The sequence below is a fragment of the Thunnus thynnus genome, chromosome 1 (genome assembly GCF_963924715.1).
Source record: "Thunnus thynnus chromosome 1, fThuThy2.1, whole genome shotgun sequence".
NCBI classification, from domain to species: domain Eukaryota; kingdom Metazoa; phylum Chordata; class Actinopteri; order Scombriformes; family Scombridae; genus Thunnus; species Thunnus thynnus.
The window spans coordinates 14214500-14232108 of record NC_089517.1 but is presented as its reverse complement, the minus strand read 5'-3'; the positions used below and the strand labels follow the sequence as shown (position 1 = coordinate 14232108).

General features: G+C 38.6%; 1 long non-coding RNA gene across 1 annotated transcript; it reads left to right on the top strand.

The window, feature by feature from the left end:
• The first annotated feature begins 515 nt into the window (after positions 1–515).
• On the top strand, positions 516–3338 carry LOC137189357 (uncharacterized). The gene is made up of 2 exons (XR_010929621.1): positions 516–2930; positions 3029–3338. It is a non-coding gene; the product is annotated as an uncharacterized lncRNA (long non-coding RNA).
• Positions 3339–17609: the final 14271 nt, after the last annotated feature.

Below are 17609 nucleotides of genomic sequence, written 5' to 3'. Positions count from 1 at the left end.
AGATACATATAATTAACATATTATATGAAATATTTATTCCTGTATAATTAAAGTGAATGCTTAGTTTCTAATTCTACTTCCTTGGAAGTAGAATCAAATCATGCAAACTACACAAACAGGTCTGGGATCAGTGATATAATGGTATGTTATGCAACTCCAACTATCTTGGTTGCTGTTTTTGGTCAATAGTGACTCTGCTTTAATTATAAAATATGTTTATGGATACAGCATTTGAACTGATATTTATGATATTCTTTCCGTGTTGACTTCCAAGTTCAAATAGAATGAGGCAGGAAACAGTGAGAGATGACATTATGTAACAGTGGTCTTGAAAGGGATTTGTACCTATAGTGAGTTTGAGTGATACTGATGGAAACGTACAATGTATACAATTATGACCAGTATATTCCAAATATACCCTCAATATGGACACATACTCATAGCCTTATTTTGTGAAACAGTGGATCTTTACTGAGCATAGAAACAACTTCATGTTTTCTCTGTTCACAGTCCCATCACCTGCTGCATCAAATAACTCAATTTACATTCACACAGGTAATTTGCTCCTCATATTTATTTGCTCCCCACTTTATTTATGATCTGTTGTACCAATTAAATTGACTTTTCTTCTGGCCTGAAAGGTAGCAGTATTTGCTCACCTGTGCTTTGGAATTAACATCCAGGCTTATGCACCAGATTGTGTGCCCGGACCTTTCTAACGGGCCATGCTTACAGTGGTGTATTTGAAAACACAGGCATGGAGCAGCATCATCTGCTGGGAAAAGCCAGATCAAATAACAGATTCAGATTTGCCAAAGTCATTAATTTCACATGCTGGCAGTGGAAGTCCTTGTGGCTACAGAATGAGAAATGTTTTCAATAAAAGGTTTGAATTCCTGTTTAATCATCACAGCTGCCATTTGGGAACCAGGCAGGTATTTTGGTGCTTGACAAAAAAGAAACAAAACCCCCTTTTCCCAGTACAAAATTTGTCATAGGCTTGCAGTTGTGGTTGGTAGAAAAAAAATTGTTTGTTATGTATCATTCCTTTCTCTTAAACTGAATAAACCCACACTGCATTTGTCCACCTGGACTGCAATAAATCCAAAATTAAGTATGTACCGCTCTTCACTCAACCGTAACCATTGTGCAATCCTGGTACCCCACTAATCCAGTGATGTCTGTCATAAAATAACATGTGAAAGACATTCAAATATTCATACAAATATTGCCGATTATGGGGACTAACTTGTGTGACTTTGAAGACTTTGGAGGGATTCATAGGAGTAAATCTATGTGGGAGCTGATATTTTAATAACTTCAATTTACAGAGTGGAATTATGTGTGTACTTGTGTGAAGTACTTATGTTCTTGTGGACCTGTGTGGACAATTCTATGAAGCAAATTTAGGGCCAACATGTTTGAAAGCAAAAAAACAAGACTAAGATTCTCTGCAAGGATGTACAAACGCATAGTGGTGCTTCAAGCTAAATTAAAAGTTACTCTAGCTTGCTAGCATGCTAACATTTCATCTAATTACTGCAGGCTAAAAAACAAAGTACAAAATTATGGCAGAGGCTGATAGGAATATTATTAGTTTTGCAGGTATGCAGTCAGGGGATCACCAAAGTGATTACAAGTCATCCTGAGGGGGACCGAATCATGTTATACTCACCACTCTGCTGTTCTCAGTTGCTTTCTCTTACTGAGTCATGCTCTAATGAATTCCAGACATTTCCTATAATACTCTCCCTGTGTGTGTGTGTCTAATTGTGTGAGTGGAGAAAGGTGTGCTGGAGTCAGAGCAGAGCCACACCAGCGGCACCTCATCCCAATAATCAAGACCTCTACAAATATTCCACTCTGCCAGATTGTAGCTTCTGCACCAGTCAGTCTATGCTTTGAGCCATTTTTCATGCATTACCAGTTTTCCTGTTGTTGCCAGTTTTTTTCCTTTGCCTATACCTGTCTGCTGTTTCGCTGCAGTTCCATCTGCTCTGGTTCCAGCCCTTGTCTCCAGTCCCTCGTTTCGTATCATCAGCTGTGCTTACCTGCCCCACTCTTCACAGCTTCCAGCCCAATCCTCAGGCCCAGGTTCCCAGTTTCCAGCCCAATCCTCAGCCCCAGGTTCCCAGCTTCCAGCCCAGTCCGCAGCCTCTGTTTCCCAGTTACCAGCCCAAACTTCCTCAGGGCTGCATTCCTTTTTCCCAAGCCTTCACAATAAATACCATATCCCTGACTCCTCACCGTGAGTGTCTGCTGCTCCACCCCACTTAACTGTATGATCTGCTGCTACTACTCCAAGCTGCTGGACCCCAGTCTTGTTTCCAGTTGCCGGACTCCGGTCATGCACTCCAACAACTGGACTCCAGTCCTGTCCTGGCATCTGGTTGACCTGCAGAGTGGTCTCGCTCATCTGCCCTGTCATCTGGTTGGCCTCCAGAGAGGTTCGGATCATCTGCCCTGCCGTCTCTTCGGTCTCCCGAGTAGTCTCACTCATCTGTCTTGTCATCTGGTCAGCCTCCCGAGTGGTCTTGCTCAGCTGTCTTGCCATCTGGTCGACCTCCAGAGAAGCTCTGCCCAATTATCCTGATGTCTGGTCATCCTCCTGCCCATCCTCCAGAGTGACTGGAGAGTGACTCTGCCCATTTACCCTGTCTTCCAGTCAAGGTTTCCAGCCCCTGCTTCCTGGATCCTGTACTGTTATGATTCTGTGTTTCCTTAACCTGCTGCCACTCTCCCAGTGGCTCTCTCCCTCTCTATCCCTGTGTGTGTGTGTGTGTGTATCTGATAGTGTGAGTGGAGACAGGTGTGCTTGAGTCAGAGCAGAGCCATACCAGCTGCACCTTATCTCGAAAATCAAGATCTCTACAAACTCAAACTACTCAACCCTGCCACTTCCACTCTGCCAGATCGTAGCTTCTGCATCAGTCAGTCCACACTTCGAGCCATTTTTTATGCATTTCCAGTTTTCCTGTTGTTGCCAGGTTTTTTCCTTTGACTAACCCTGTCTCCTGTTTCCCTGCAGTCCTGTCTGCTTTGGCTCCAGCCCCTTGTCTCATCAGCCCGGCTTCCCCGCCCTGGATCCCCGCTCTTCCCAGCTTCCAGCCTGAGTCTCAGCCCCAGGTTCCCAGCTTCCAGGCTGAGCCTCAGCCCCAGGTTCCCAGTTTCCAACCCAATCCTCAGCCCCAGATTCCCAGCTTTCAGCCCAGTCCTCAGCCCAAGGTTCCCAGCTTTCAGCCCAATTCTCAGCCTCAGTTCCCTGTTATCAGCCCAAGCTGCCCCAGGACTGCTTTCCCTTTCCCCAGCCAACACAATAAATACTCTGTCTCTACCATGTCCCTGTCTCCTTGATGTGAGTGTCTGCACTTGGGTTCACCTGCTCTGCCCCACTTAACATAAACATGGAAGTTTTGAAATTGCCTTAACAGGGGGATAGGGGACATTTCAAATGAAGGCCTGTCTCTAATATAAGCCTGTCCTGAATAATGGCCTGGCACTCTCTGTCACTAATGTAAATGAAGACCCTGGCCACTATTTGAGAATTTCCAATACTACACAATGAATGCGCTAATTGTGAACAGTGCTTTTTAACATAACCTATACATTATGAAAAGCTTCTTGTGCTTGAGCACAGGGTTATGTTACCACTGTTAATGGTAAGCTAGTTAGCCGAACATATTAATGTTAGAGCTGACAAACTGTCTTTAATCCATTAGTTACACTTTTGCTTTGTATTTTTGGTTTTGGAAAGGCTTAAAAAGACATCACCCTCCAAACTCTTTATATAAGGAGTATCACTCTTATTACAGCCCCATGCATGCCACTTTAACATGTGGAAAAATCCAAAGCCCGACAGGCCTGCCATGCCTAGTTATGGTTACTTATCTATGATAGGACAATTGCTGTTTGGGGAAGCGGTCAATTGGACAGCTGGTATTGATGAAACTGGAAGTGGGTTGTATCAAAGTGACAGCTGATAGCAGCACAGACAAGAACAGCTTAACAGCAACAAGATGATTGGCTCACAGAGGTCAGGGCAAAATGCGGTGGAAGTGAAAAGTGTGAAAAGTGTGAACACCCTTAGTCAGCTGATTGAGTTATAAACAGGAAAGGTAAAAAAATTATAAGACTGAGGGAGCATAAAGATAGTCTTCCCGATTTAACGTTCGCCAAGCTTCATGTGTGACAAAAAAAATAACTTCTCAAAGGTTCCTTTTGCTAGCTTTTTCTGACCTTTCACCTGCATCTCACAGTCTTTATTATTTCATCAGCAACGGACTGGCTCTGGTGTCATCATGTTAGTGTGAAACATTCATTGTGATCAAAATTGGTAGCATGGTGGATCATACAGTAGTTCCAGGTTAAGGATGGTCTTTGACATTAGATGTGAATGGCGTCCTTGATCTTTCTCTGGCCATCTGACCTCTGGTTGATGACTTTGACCCCTTCTGATGCTATGAACCATTTTGGTCAGATGCTCATGTTGTCTGCTTCTGGAATTCAGTCCAGTGTCCTTCATGTTTTCCCTCTGTGAAGTTTTGTCATTCGGTTGTGCGAGTAAAGATGAAAAAGTGTTGAATGGTTTGTATTAAATGCTGACTCCTTGTGACTTGAAGACAGGGCCGGCCCCTGGCATAAACACTCTATGCGTTTGTTTAGGGCCACAACTGCTAGGGGGGGGGGGGGGGGGGGGGGACTTTGCGGGACTTTTACATATAAATGACTGTCCGTTACATTTAAGCCCTTGCCAAACAAGTTCACACAATGCTGAATAAGCCTATCACTGGCAGATAAATCTCTCTGTAGATCATATAAAGAGAATCTGTGGCGACTTTCCCATACTGGCCGGATGAATGCATGCCAGAGACGTCCTCCAGCCGAGCAGCTAACCTCCAGTTAGCCCTCTACTAACTTGAATGGGGATAAAATAATTTAATCGTGTGGCTCTTCCAGACTTTCCAACTGTTATCGGACCGAATGGATCACATTCTGATGGTGAGATAAGTCATTTTGCAGGGGTTGTGTGATGCTGAAAACAATTTATCCACTGTTTTAAAGCCTCAACAGCAGCAATGAACTCAGTGTGTAACCATGGTAACCTAGTAGCATCGTGGGTAATGTTTGGTCAATGGTTTGTTGTTATGTAGCAGTGCCATCTTGTTGAGTCTGTTGCTGGCTAATGCGGCAATAAATCTCCATTCGCAACTTATTTAGATGAACCAAGTAACGTTGCATAAAAGAAAATTTAGGAGTGGTGCTCAAAGGCGAAAGAAGAGAAAATTAGAGATGGAAAAATAACACAGGATAAAGGTAGTTTATTGTTTTTTGAATCTGACAGTCGTTTTTCTTGCAACATTAAAGTCATGTTTTTGAAGGAATTAAACTGAACATAGCCACAATAATTTTAATTTGGCAAGCTGGCTAGAAAATATTGAATATAGTAGTGTTATTAATTTTAGCTGAAACGTTTTTTGGTAGAAGCTTGATTTCTTGCTATTTGTTTGCTAGCTAACATGAGTAGGATTGCAAGCATCATTTATAATTCATAAAGGCCAGCTTTCCTTGTTAACTAGCAACCAATGTTTTCTTGCAACATTAAATTGGTGTTTTGATTTATTTTATTAATATATATCATATCAAGTGTCCAAATTACCCTGAATTGTTTCAGGCTAACTTTCTAGCTATGTTAAATTGTATCTTTGTAGATCATATTTGGACGTACTTATAATAATAGGATAATTTGCATATTTGGATAAAATTGCGTTTGTTGTGTGGTTAATACATAGGCCTGGAAGATACATGCAACATATCTATGTAATGTCTTACAGCCTATATTTAAAAAATCTTAATAATCTAATATATAATCTTTTCAGGGGCCTTATTGAAATATTTTGGAGGAACTTTCACTGCACCAGGACCATCTACCTCATCAGCTGACATGACTGCTGCTGAGGGGACATTGTCAGAGACTTCAGGGGCATCTACTCCCACTTTTGATGTGACTTCAGCTACAGAGGTCATAACAGAGGTACCGCAGCCTTCTACATCCACCTCCGACATGACTGCGTCCGCAGTGTTTGAAATGCTTGGAAAAGTTAAAAGCAAGTTGGGGTACTGCTAAACTTCCTAACCTTGGATGATGAAGCACCGGAGAAACAATGTGAGTAGCTTGAGAACACACTGAGGAGTGAAGAGGAAGCCGACATTTGTGGGAGAGAGCTGGACATGGAAATCAGAAACCTTACAGACAGGATGCATTTGAACTGCTGGACTTTGTCCAGAAGAAGGAACTGACAGAACTGCATCCAAATCTTTGGATATCCCTGAGGATCACCCGTACCCTGCCAGTGACTTTTGTAGTGTTGAATTTATTTAGAATATTTTGCACTCTTATATTGATTTTTTTTTAATTGGCAAAATATTTTTGGTTTTATTGGTGTTCATTTGTCATTGTCTTTTTTTTTAATAGACCTTTTTATGTGCAAGTTTGTTGCTTTTTATAGTTTAAATATATTGACTTTATTATTTATTATTTTGAATACTTTGTAATTGTTAATTGTATCTTAACTTCTCAAATTTTAATATATTTTTAATAGACATTGTTTTGTTCATGTTCATTCAGTTATGAGCAGTGTGTGTGATTTGGTGGTTGCGCTGGGAGTGTTTTAGGGCCACAAACAAAATCTTGTTTAGGGCCACCAAAATCCTAGGGCCGGCCCTGCTTGAAGACTCTGGCTAGATATTTGGGCAGTCCAGCCACATAATGCAGTTCCACTGCCATGCTTCTGGTTGTCCTCATTGAGCTGGTAGTAGTGTTTGTTGGTCGGTGCCATTCTGACTCAGTTGGTGGTGACAGTCGGCAGATACAATAATTTAGTGTGTGATGTGTAAAGATTCGAGTCTGAAGTCTTCAGATCTGGTCTTTCTCATAAAGATTTTTTTGGCAACTGATGACATCACTTGTGTGTCAACACGAGTGAGATGGACCAGTAAGTAAATAAAAGAGAAAGGGGAAATGGCGAACAAAAAGGTTTGTAGTGTGGGAGAGCACTAGACAACTGAAATGGAGGAAAAGCTGATTGAGCTGTAAAGAGAAAAACTGTGTCTAATGTGAGCCACACAGCCGACCAGAACCTGAAGTTAGCTTCATTTCAGTTCACTCACCTCCAATTCCCTTTGTATGCTCTACAGTCCACATTACCCATGCTCCTCCATCCAAGGTCTCACCCATATTCTTCTCATATATATTCTTCTCCTTACTTTCTTTTTTCTTATTTTGTAGCATTTCCAGCGCAACTGCACTACACATTTACTGTGGATGTGTTAGTACAAGCAGCTGATTGCCCCCATGTTTGTTTTGGTACAAAAACAACTGTCTTAATCCATTCCTTACACTTTGCTCATGTATTTTTAGTTTTGGAAAGGCTAAAAAACCAGTGCCAGTTGGTGGATATAATCTTTATTAGTGGTCTGTCCATTCATTGTAGATTCCAGCTAGTCTTTAGGTGTGTTTTTAGCTTTAGTTATAAATTCAAAGTAGGTTGTTTCTTTTTTGTAGATTTGTTTTTATGTGTGACTTAGAGTTGGTGTCTGCATTTTTTTGCTTTCAAACATTTTGGCCCCAAATTAATTGAATGTGTTATGCCATCTTAATAGTGCAAACAGAAACAAACAAACAAAAAAGGACTATAGCCATGATGGAACTGATGTTGGGTTTTGGTTTGGCTGGAGTTGTTAAACGGGTGCACTAAACAGAGAGCAGGGACTAAGACCTATTGGCAGACCAGGCATGCAGAGATGTTGTGTGCTGAGCACTTAATTGCTAAGAAGACCAAATTTGGTTGCATGTGTGTACAAGCCAAAGTTGTGTGTTTTTCTGTTTGTTGAGCCTTAGCAGAGTTTACTGGGTTGAGCTAACAAAGTGGCTATGCCTGTGGTCATGCAGCACCAGGACTCCAGACTGAAGGTGGTTTTTCAGCCTGTGTTGGCGATGTGTGGATGGCCAGCAATTACCAGCCAGTGAATCACTACTTTGGTCACAGTAGTTTTGATTGCTCAGTTTTGCTCAGTTAGTTTGTGAATATTCTTTTCCACCCCAGGCATCTGGGGTTAAGCAACCTGTTGGTGGTGCTAGAGGTCTCAAACAACATGCAGGAAACGTAGGAATTACTTTTATATGCAATAAAGATTGCTATTTTAATACAATGGTGTTTCTGGATTTTTTATTCCTCAACAGCTCAACTGCTACTCTGTCACCTGGTTTGAGGTGTTGCATTGGTGTATGAAAGCAAAACATCAACATAAACATGAAAATAGTAAATATCTCCAGGAAAATCATTGTGAAAAGTAAATCAAAGTATCTACATTTCTGAAAGAGAGGGTGATGATGTCATACACTGAAGACGAAGCAGAGAAGCAAAGCACCTCTATGATCTTGAATTCTGCCTGTAACCAACCAACCAACACTGAAATAGGGCACACTGTGTGCATCACATAAAGTTATGTGACTCTTTTCTCCTCAACTTTTAGGCTAATTTATGTGGTTTGCAATTCCATTCAAAGAATCTAAGGATTAATTAGCAGCAAAATGTTGATAGCTCTCCATGTTTTCTTCTCTGTCAAAGAACGCCATCTGCACTGCCTTCCTGATTAATGAGCAGGTGGAATAGGAAGCATTTTCATCATGGTGTGCATTGAGGCAAACAAAAAGTGAATCTACTAATCCCACAATACCAAAATATTCCATGAATGTTTTTATATTGCCAATACAATACAATTTAATCCAAGTTATACATATTTGCAATTTACTGTACAGGATTTGTGCAGTATACAAAACACATTCTTTTCATTACACTTTACATTACTTAATATTAAATAATAATTACTTTGCATTAAATAATAACAATCATAATTAATCAACAGCTAGATTCTGGCAAGTTTGATTAAAGGCATTTTATTTAAATGGTACTATTAAATCAGAAGAGAATGAACGTACCTTTTTCTCATGATGTGGAGCAGTGATTTGTGACCATCTCTGGCCTCCCAGTGCTAGAGAGAGAGAGAAAGAGAGCCAAGATTATGATCATTTGTGATGTCCCGAGGGGATAAAACCTGGGGCTGCTCCTCTGATGATGAATTAGATTGAATTTGTGGAATCAGAGGCTTTAGCCATTTTACACAAAACGGTCATTTTGTCAAAACTTGAGTGTGATTTGGATAATCTGCAATTTTCAATAAATAGAACATCTTCTGTGGATTAATGCACTGTATACTATCATGCCAGGGGCAGATATATAGAAAAAATCATCAGAATGCTCTCTGCCAACAGTAACATACTGTATATTAGTAGAAATAGACTCAAGCTGGCTGTAAAATGTGGGCTCACAAGCACCCACGGTATGAGAGTGTACTTTGTGTGCACAACATAAAATACTTCAACAACTGTAGTATATTTCCCAAACCTATAGCAGCTCCTTGAAATTGCAATGATGCCCTTTAAGACATAGTGCCAGCTGAGATATGACCAACCAGGCAAGAGTTTTCCCAAACCTAGATGCTAGCTCACTGCTGCAGCTGACCAAACTTCATCTCATTAATTCCACCATTAGCATCGCCAAAATCAGCAAAACCAAGTTGCAAAATGTTGATAATAAGTATATCAGTAAAATGTTCACAGACAACACATTTTATTTGTTTTCCTACAGTATCTCTCTTGCAATACAATATCTGATTCTATCAACTAAAGCATAATAATTGTTTTTAGCCATGCTAGCGGCATGACTCTAGGGAATGTTGCAATGGCAGTCAGTGGTCAACTTGTCTGTCGGTCTGTCGGTCCACCACTTTGGCCCAGATGTCCACCTCCTGTGTCCCAGATTTAGCAGGGTCTAACATAACTGATGGTTCAATGGCCCCAAAGTTTATGCAGGGCAAACCAGAGTCATGGGTATACAGTTTAGGACGATGGGAGGACATTTCTCCTCGTTTGATAATGTTAAAAGTGAAGTTAGACCTTCCTGTCAGTTTCCCGACTCATTTTAAAAAGACGAGAGAAGAAGAGAGAGAGAGCACCAGCGAGTGAGAGAGAGAGAGAGCAGCGGTGGTCGAGTGAGGAGAGTGAGTGGCAGTAGAGAGAACAAAGCCAGTGAATGGGAGAAATAAAACGTTATTTTCTGATTGTTTCTCGGCGGATACATTCTAAAGCACAAATAAATAACCATCATAAAACACAACAGATGATTTACTGTGGAGACAGACACTCTTAGTTTCTGTTTCATATTCCTCCTCTGCCTTTCTCCTTTTCATTCATTCATTACAGTTCAACTTCATGTCTGTAGTGGACAGGTGGCTCGCAGAAGCAGACAGAAGGAGCTTGGAGTGAACATGCGCACACAAACAAATGCCATTATGTTCTTTCTCTCACTGTTCTATCTTAAGGAGTACATTTCTGCAGATCTCTCAGTATTGTCTCAGTTTTTGACACAAGAGTTTATTATCAATAAATATCATAAATTTTGTTATGTATTCCATACTCAATGGCTTTACACAAAATATAGAGAAACCTACATTTATACACATTCATTTACTGATCCAATATGTGATTTTAATTTTATATTTTGCATATTTTTGTATTACACCAACATTACACATCGATAACTAAAGAAAAACAACTAAATCTAAAGGGAACATCACTGTTGAACATATTGTGTATACAATGAATAAATCACCAAAATTATGGAATACAGAGTTATTTTCATTTTTTGGCTGCCGGGCCAGTGAAAATATACAAGGGGCCAGTAAAGCTCTGATCTAAAAATGTCATGTTGGACACTGTTACAAAGGTTATCTTCACATTACAGGCCTTAATGGTCAATTTTGAATTTTTAGTCAGATCCAATCTTTTTGTGTTTATCGTTCACATTCATATTTGTATGTGTGAATACTGTTGAGGTCCTAAACTGCCATGCATGTGCAGATTTAACTGAAATGTGAGCCACATGCGTACAAGAATAACAACAGTAATGTCATTTGTGCGACCGTCAAATCATAAGCATGGATGACATGGCTGTGCTAGCATTCGGTTATGATAAGTTGCTTCCAGTTTGGCTTGAATAGAAGCTTCTCCATAAATGTCTAACAAATTTGAAACTCCCCATCTCTCCACTGACCCATGTCGCTGTTGTTGCTCTCCTCCATGTTTATTTTTACTGGGCTGTGATGTGCTGACTCTGTATGATGACGACAGGCAATATGCGCATGGGTAGAGAAGTTAAAGTTAAAGTTTATTTATTTAAAGTGCAAATTCTCAATACACAACAATAATATTAAAAGAATTGAGAATCGAGAAGTTAGATGTAAAAAAAACAAACAAAAAAAACAAACAAACAGATGAATTCCAATCTAATTTGAAGTTAAGTAAGTAAGTTAAATAATGAAAATCCTACTATTGCCACAAGAAAATGTTGAAGGGAATACAAGTGAAATATCATTATACTGAACATTTTGCAGACATGTTCCATATGAACATATTTTGCGCTACGAGTGAACAGTATGCAGATACTAATAGGGTTTGTTGAGAGAGCTCTGCACTTGAGGATGTTCCCCAGATGAATACAAGCAGCATGCACTGATGTGGGAGTGCAATACCCCCCCCCCCCCCCACCCCACCCCCCCCCCCCCCCCTTGCATATATGGAACAGGATTCAAGAGACATCTCTGCAACATGGAATACAGATAATGCATAAGGCAAGCTATGGTATCACAAGCATGATCAATGTGTAGATGTGGGCTGTAGCAGTAGCAGTTGGTTATAAGGCTATGAAATTCTCCTGCTTTCACGATTTGAAATATTGGTGAACTAACAATTTCCTCATCCTACTGTGAGTGTGGTATTACTACACAATTTATGTAATTATCTCATTCCTGAGAAAAAATACATATATATTATTGCTCTCACTTACAATATCCACTGATTCCATAATAGATCTGGTTCTGTTTTCTCTATGGAAGTAAGTCATTCATGTCAACAAACCTAAATTCTGAAGGTCATATGAATAACTTATGTAAATTCTGGTCTGGACAGAATGCTGCCATTAAAGTTAACAGAATCACCACAGTGCGTGCACAGCTGGAAATGGAATATATGATCTTTAAATCAACTAAACAGAGTTGCTCTCTATTAATATTATATACAAATAAAGCCTTCCTAATTGATACTGCACAGGTGTTTGTTAGTCAGGAAGGCTTCATGCAATAAGTTAGGGGCTTGGTTTTTAATTACCTTAGGGATTTGCTAATTTACATTCTGCCTCTAAAAGTCTCTTGTTGATACTAGGAAGTGTGTGTGTGTGTGTGTGTGTGTGTGTGTGTGTGTGTGTGTGTATGTGTGTGTGTGTGTGTGTGTGTCTGTCTGTCTGTCTGTCTGTCTGTTTCTGTTTATGACTGTATAAATAAGTGTATGGTATATGTTGCAAAGTAGTTTGATGAGGGTGTATGTAAAGAATCAATAGAGTTTTAATGGGAAACAGGATGTCCTCAGGTAAAATTCAGGACAAAATATGGCATGAAATTTGATCTATGACATTTTTTTATGCGGGTTGGGTGTATAAAGGAGGAAAATATAAGGAAATAGGGAAAGGCACTCTATCTTGCCTCTCGTCTACACTTCTATTCTTGAAGGTCAGAAAGCTTGTTATAGTGGACAAACATTAGACACCAATGGTGCTGCCTTCTCATTAATCCCCTCTTCTCATTGAAGGCAAAACCTGTAAAAGGGTCTGCATATGCTGACATATATCAACAGTCCACAGCTCCTTCTCTCATGTAGACCTTCAGAAGGTGATAAATCTTGAAACCACTGCTGCTCATCCTTTATTTAATGACCAAATGCTTCAGAAATTAGGTCTGCCTCCTCCCACTCACTAAAAACAAGCTGTGTATCCACAGGGCCCCCTCCCCCACCGGCCACACATTTTTCATGAAGTTCATCTTTCCTCAAAATTTTTATTGACATAGCTACATTATTGAATGGTGCACAGTGGAGCGTGAGCAATCATTTTCATTTCAAATTTGGGGATACATTACAGTTAAAGTTTAAACACACAAGCTAACACCTTGAAATCGTCTTGCAAAATAGATCTTAAACTATGAATTTGCTTTACCAAATAAACAAACATTTTGAAGAAGAAGAAAAAAGAAAAAGATTAGATTCTAGATGACATTCGTTGGCAAAACTTTTTTTTTTCCAATCCAAGTTATTCTATAAAGCTCAGGACTTTTGTTGCTATATAGCTACACATGTTCATGTCTCCCTGTCTCATAATAAGATTACAGATACAGCAGAGAGAAAGAGAGGAGAGAAAGACAATAGAAAGAGATTATGTGATGACTTTAAAGCTGCCATCACACTCTATTGTGCAAGTGCAAGATATGCATTAGATTCCACTTATCACCTGTCCTGTAATAAATGTAGACATTAAACATAGAAGGAAAGTAACATGACCATCCTTCCATTTCACACCAGAAATATTAATATCCCACCTCCACTAAAACAGCTGTTTTACATGTACTGGAAATATTTTTGCTCATCATATTTGATTTCAGTGTCCCCACGCTGCATTTTAGGTGTGTTTTGAATATTCACGCATGCATTTTTAATGTGTACAAGATTCGGAACTAGGTAACATTGAGTTGTAATTTGTGTAGACCAATAATTTTTTTGGGAAAGTTGCTGTAGTTGCTGTATTCAAACATGACACTTAAAAATGTTGATCTCAGAGCTTTTATTTTTCTAGAGCACTGAATTAACATGCAGTGCCTCACACATATCATTTCATTGTCACATTTTAATTGCTATCCATTAATTACATATTCTGAGTGAGCAGTGCATTTGCATAGATTTCGCATGCAAGTGTGACCTACTGTTATGTTGTGTGGGTGAAAAGGTTTCCTCTCACTGCTATGATATGAATACAGTATGCAGTTGCAACCAGCTCCACCAGACTACACCACTGTAGGCTTGAACAGATTATTTCAGTTTTCAGTATGCACTGAGGCCAGGCAGAGTTAAGGTTCAGGGTTGATGTGATTGAAAGTTTAGTGAATAGTAAGTGTTTGTATTTGTTTACACAGTATGTTTTAGTTTTTGTTACTATTGTTAACAATGACACAGTTGGATTTGTGGAAAGATTCACTCATAAGTGAACTAACTTTGGTATTATTTTAGATGAAAAGCCCCTTCAATGTGTTACCTCACTTTTTTGATAGTACCACCTGGGGTTGCCAAAGTTATATATAAAATCTTACACATATCGCCTTTAATTGCCTTTTTACAGTTTTACTCCAGTTTGTCATGATGTTTTATTGTAAAGGCTTTAAACACAGGTCCTTGTATTGACTGTAGTTAGAAAGACAGTGGTTTAGCCAAATCAGACAAGACGACAGTCTAGTGAACTGTCTTTATGATGTCTTACAGAAAGCTATGGTTGAAGATGTAAATGAAAATGGTGATATACGGTATGTATTTTTTTTTACAGTGGCAGCATCAAAAATCAATATTATCATGGATATCATCAGGTGTGTTATAAGATGCAGGCTAGACATGCTAACCATCGCGGGGAGCTGGGCTAATTTAACCAGAGGGCTGACTTGCAAGGTAGAATCTCAAAATCTAGGCGTTGACAATCTTATTTGTTTGGGATGTATGATACTGTCCAGTGTAAATGTGATATCTATCTATTACTTTAAAGAGTAATTTATAGAGCATACTGGCATATGAATTGAAAGATACATGTTATAGTATCATGTAAATACATTTGAATTCTGATAAAATAAGAGAATATATATTTGCATCATTCTGTAGGTCCAGTGTAATGTATACTTGAAAAATATGAAGAACTGGTTATTACCATGGTAATAACACATGAACAGCATTGATCATTTGACAACAGCTTATAATTTTGCCTAGTTGTACTTATGGTATTTGAGAATGAATAATAACATCAACATTTTTGTTACAGTGTAATTTGCTACTTCATATAATTTAAGTGGCCTGTACTCTAAAAGAGTATTTTTGGTTTCTCCTTTGTGGATCCTCATCTGACTCCCCAGTGAAGACAACAAACACAATAACTGAAAACCCTTGATAGCCTATTGAAAGCTATGGTCAGTGTCACTGTCTGCATCTTACAATTATCACATTGTACAGTTGGGCAATAAGGTTATGTCTGCAGTCTGTCAGCTTCATCTCAATACCATCGTTCTCAGGATTTTAGTCTAAATCAACTAATTTTCAAAGTCACTCTGAATGCACTATTTTGTCTTTTGGAATAAAATGAAAAAGAGCTATGACAGCTGATCATGTCCTCAAAAGTTTAATTAAATCATTACTCAAAACCTGCTCTCAGAGGCTAGTTCTGAAATGTATCTCATTTATTCTCTTCTCCTTTTTTTATTTTCATATCTCTACATAGAGGCCATTCTGCTGTCCACAGCACAATCCCCTGAAAATACCTCTGGGGACCCTTTTCTCAGTGGCAATGCCATCACTCCTATCATCAGTCCCCTGAGTGCCACTGAGCTATACCTGTCCCGGCAAGCAGGAAGGCACTGTAAATGCAATGGCATATCATTATTTGCTGCAAGGGATCCCTAATGAGAATATATAAGACTGATACATTCAGTGGGGAAATAAAATAAACAATTATTTTAAGGGACAGCAACAGTTAAACTTTACAGGGAAAAAAGGTTGATAAGTATCCGGAAATTTGTTTTATTTTTATCATTCAGCTTTAAAAATGAGCACTTTCCAGCGAAAATGCAGCAAACAGACATAAACTGTCTCCCTGGACCACATACCAGTATTTAGACTTTGAAGAGTCTCACTGTTGGTGGTTATAAAAATTAACTTAACCTATGTTCTCTGCTCATTTCTATTATATTAATTTTCACCCAAGTATGAAAATCACTAATGAGAAAAAAAAAAAAAAAATTAGCCTGCTTTCGTAGGTTTTACATTTTGTACATCTACATTAACATTTTGACAGTTTTACTGTTGCATATTAACCACTTTGCACATAGTGGAGAATTCTCTCTAAAATTGTACACTTATCAGTGAAAGGCTTTACTTGTTAATGAAGTCATTGTGTAAAGACAGTGTTCTCTTTGCTTGAATCAAGCCAAAACAATGTGCTGGGACCCAAGAGGAATCCATCAATGGCACTAATTCATTTTCGTCTGTTCTTAATTCAATGATATCAAACATATCTGTAACTTTGCGCATATTTCTGTCATTCTTTCTGCTGCATATTTTATTCCCTCTTTTATTCATTATTAATGTCTCAAGAGCTTTCTTTCACAGAATGCTTGAATCTTAATTTAATATATATGCTGTCTTATTTCAGGTTTAAAGGAGAGGGGGAAAATGTGTCACATTATTTAAGCAGAAAATGCCTTCACCAGACTAATTCAAACTATTTCTTGTCAGTACTTTCCTGTTGTACACTGACATGAGAATAAAATCCCCCATGACAACTAAAAGAAGAAAATCCTAATATATGACTTCCATTCATGCGGGCATGCATAGTCATTTAAGAGCATTACAGGGTTTTGCATGACTTCCAGTATTAGTATTAGCGTTGTGTGTTTTTACTTACTGTAATTTTCTTGATTGGGTATTCATTAAATGATAAATGCCACCTGAGCTTACTATAAAATGAGGCAGTCTTCCTACACTACTATAATAGTTACATTTATTGGTCTAAGAAGTAAATTGACACAAGTGTTGTGATGTCTTCAAAGATGACTATAGAAACAAATATTGAATTTATTGGTATCAGAGAACCATAATGTATTTAAAACTTGTATGTGGCTTGTCTTTTAAGCATTCACATTTATTTATTGATTTTCACTTGTTTATTTGTCAGGTGAAATGCTCATTCAGCATAAAAAAATATATATAAATGAGCTTCTATTGACCTAGAAAGCTAATCTCCATCGATTGTCCCTGGCTAGATATTAAAAATAGAATAAAACAACAGATTTTTAAAATAATATTTAAATACTTCTTGCTGTAGAAACTGTGACATAGTTGCTTTTTTCATGGTTACATGTAGATCTAGAAATATTTGCTTTTATATTCAAATAATTATGTTTTCTGCAAATATGCCACTGGTTGAAAGTACAAGTTATTCAATGAAACTAAAAAGAGAAGTACATAAATAAATAACAAAAATAAAAATAGGAGTTATAGTGAAGCACAGATAAACACAGAAACACAGAGGGCTTGTTGTTTTGAACAGATGGATGAGTTTATGCATCCTTGAAGGCTTCAAAAGAATGTGATGGTACACAAGAGCATAAAGACTACATGTGAAAAACATTGTTGGAGGGCTCAGGGTCAATGATGCCCTCACATGCCTGCACACTATTTATTAAACTGATAAAATGCCATTTTGTTGCAGCAGTTCTTTTCAAGGATCAATATGGCTTTTCCAATAGTTGAGGAGGCACAATTGAGGGGGAGGGTTGTTATTACGTAAAAGCAGTGAGGTGGACAACCTATAATCCAGTAAACTGTCAGGGCAATAGAATAAGACAATACATGTTTT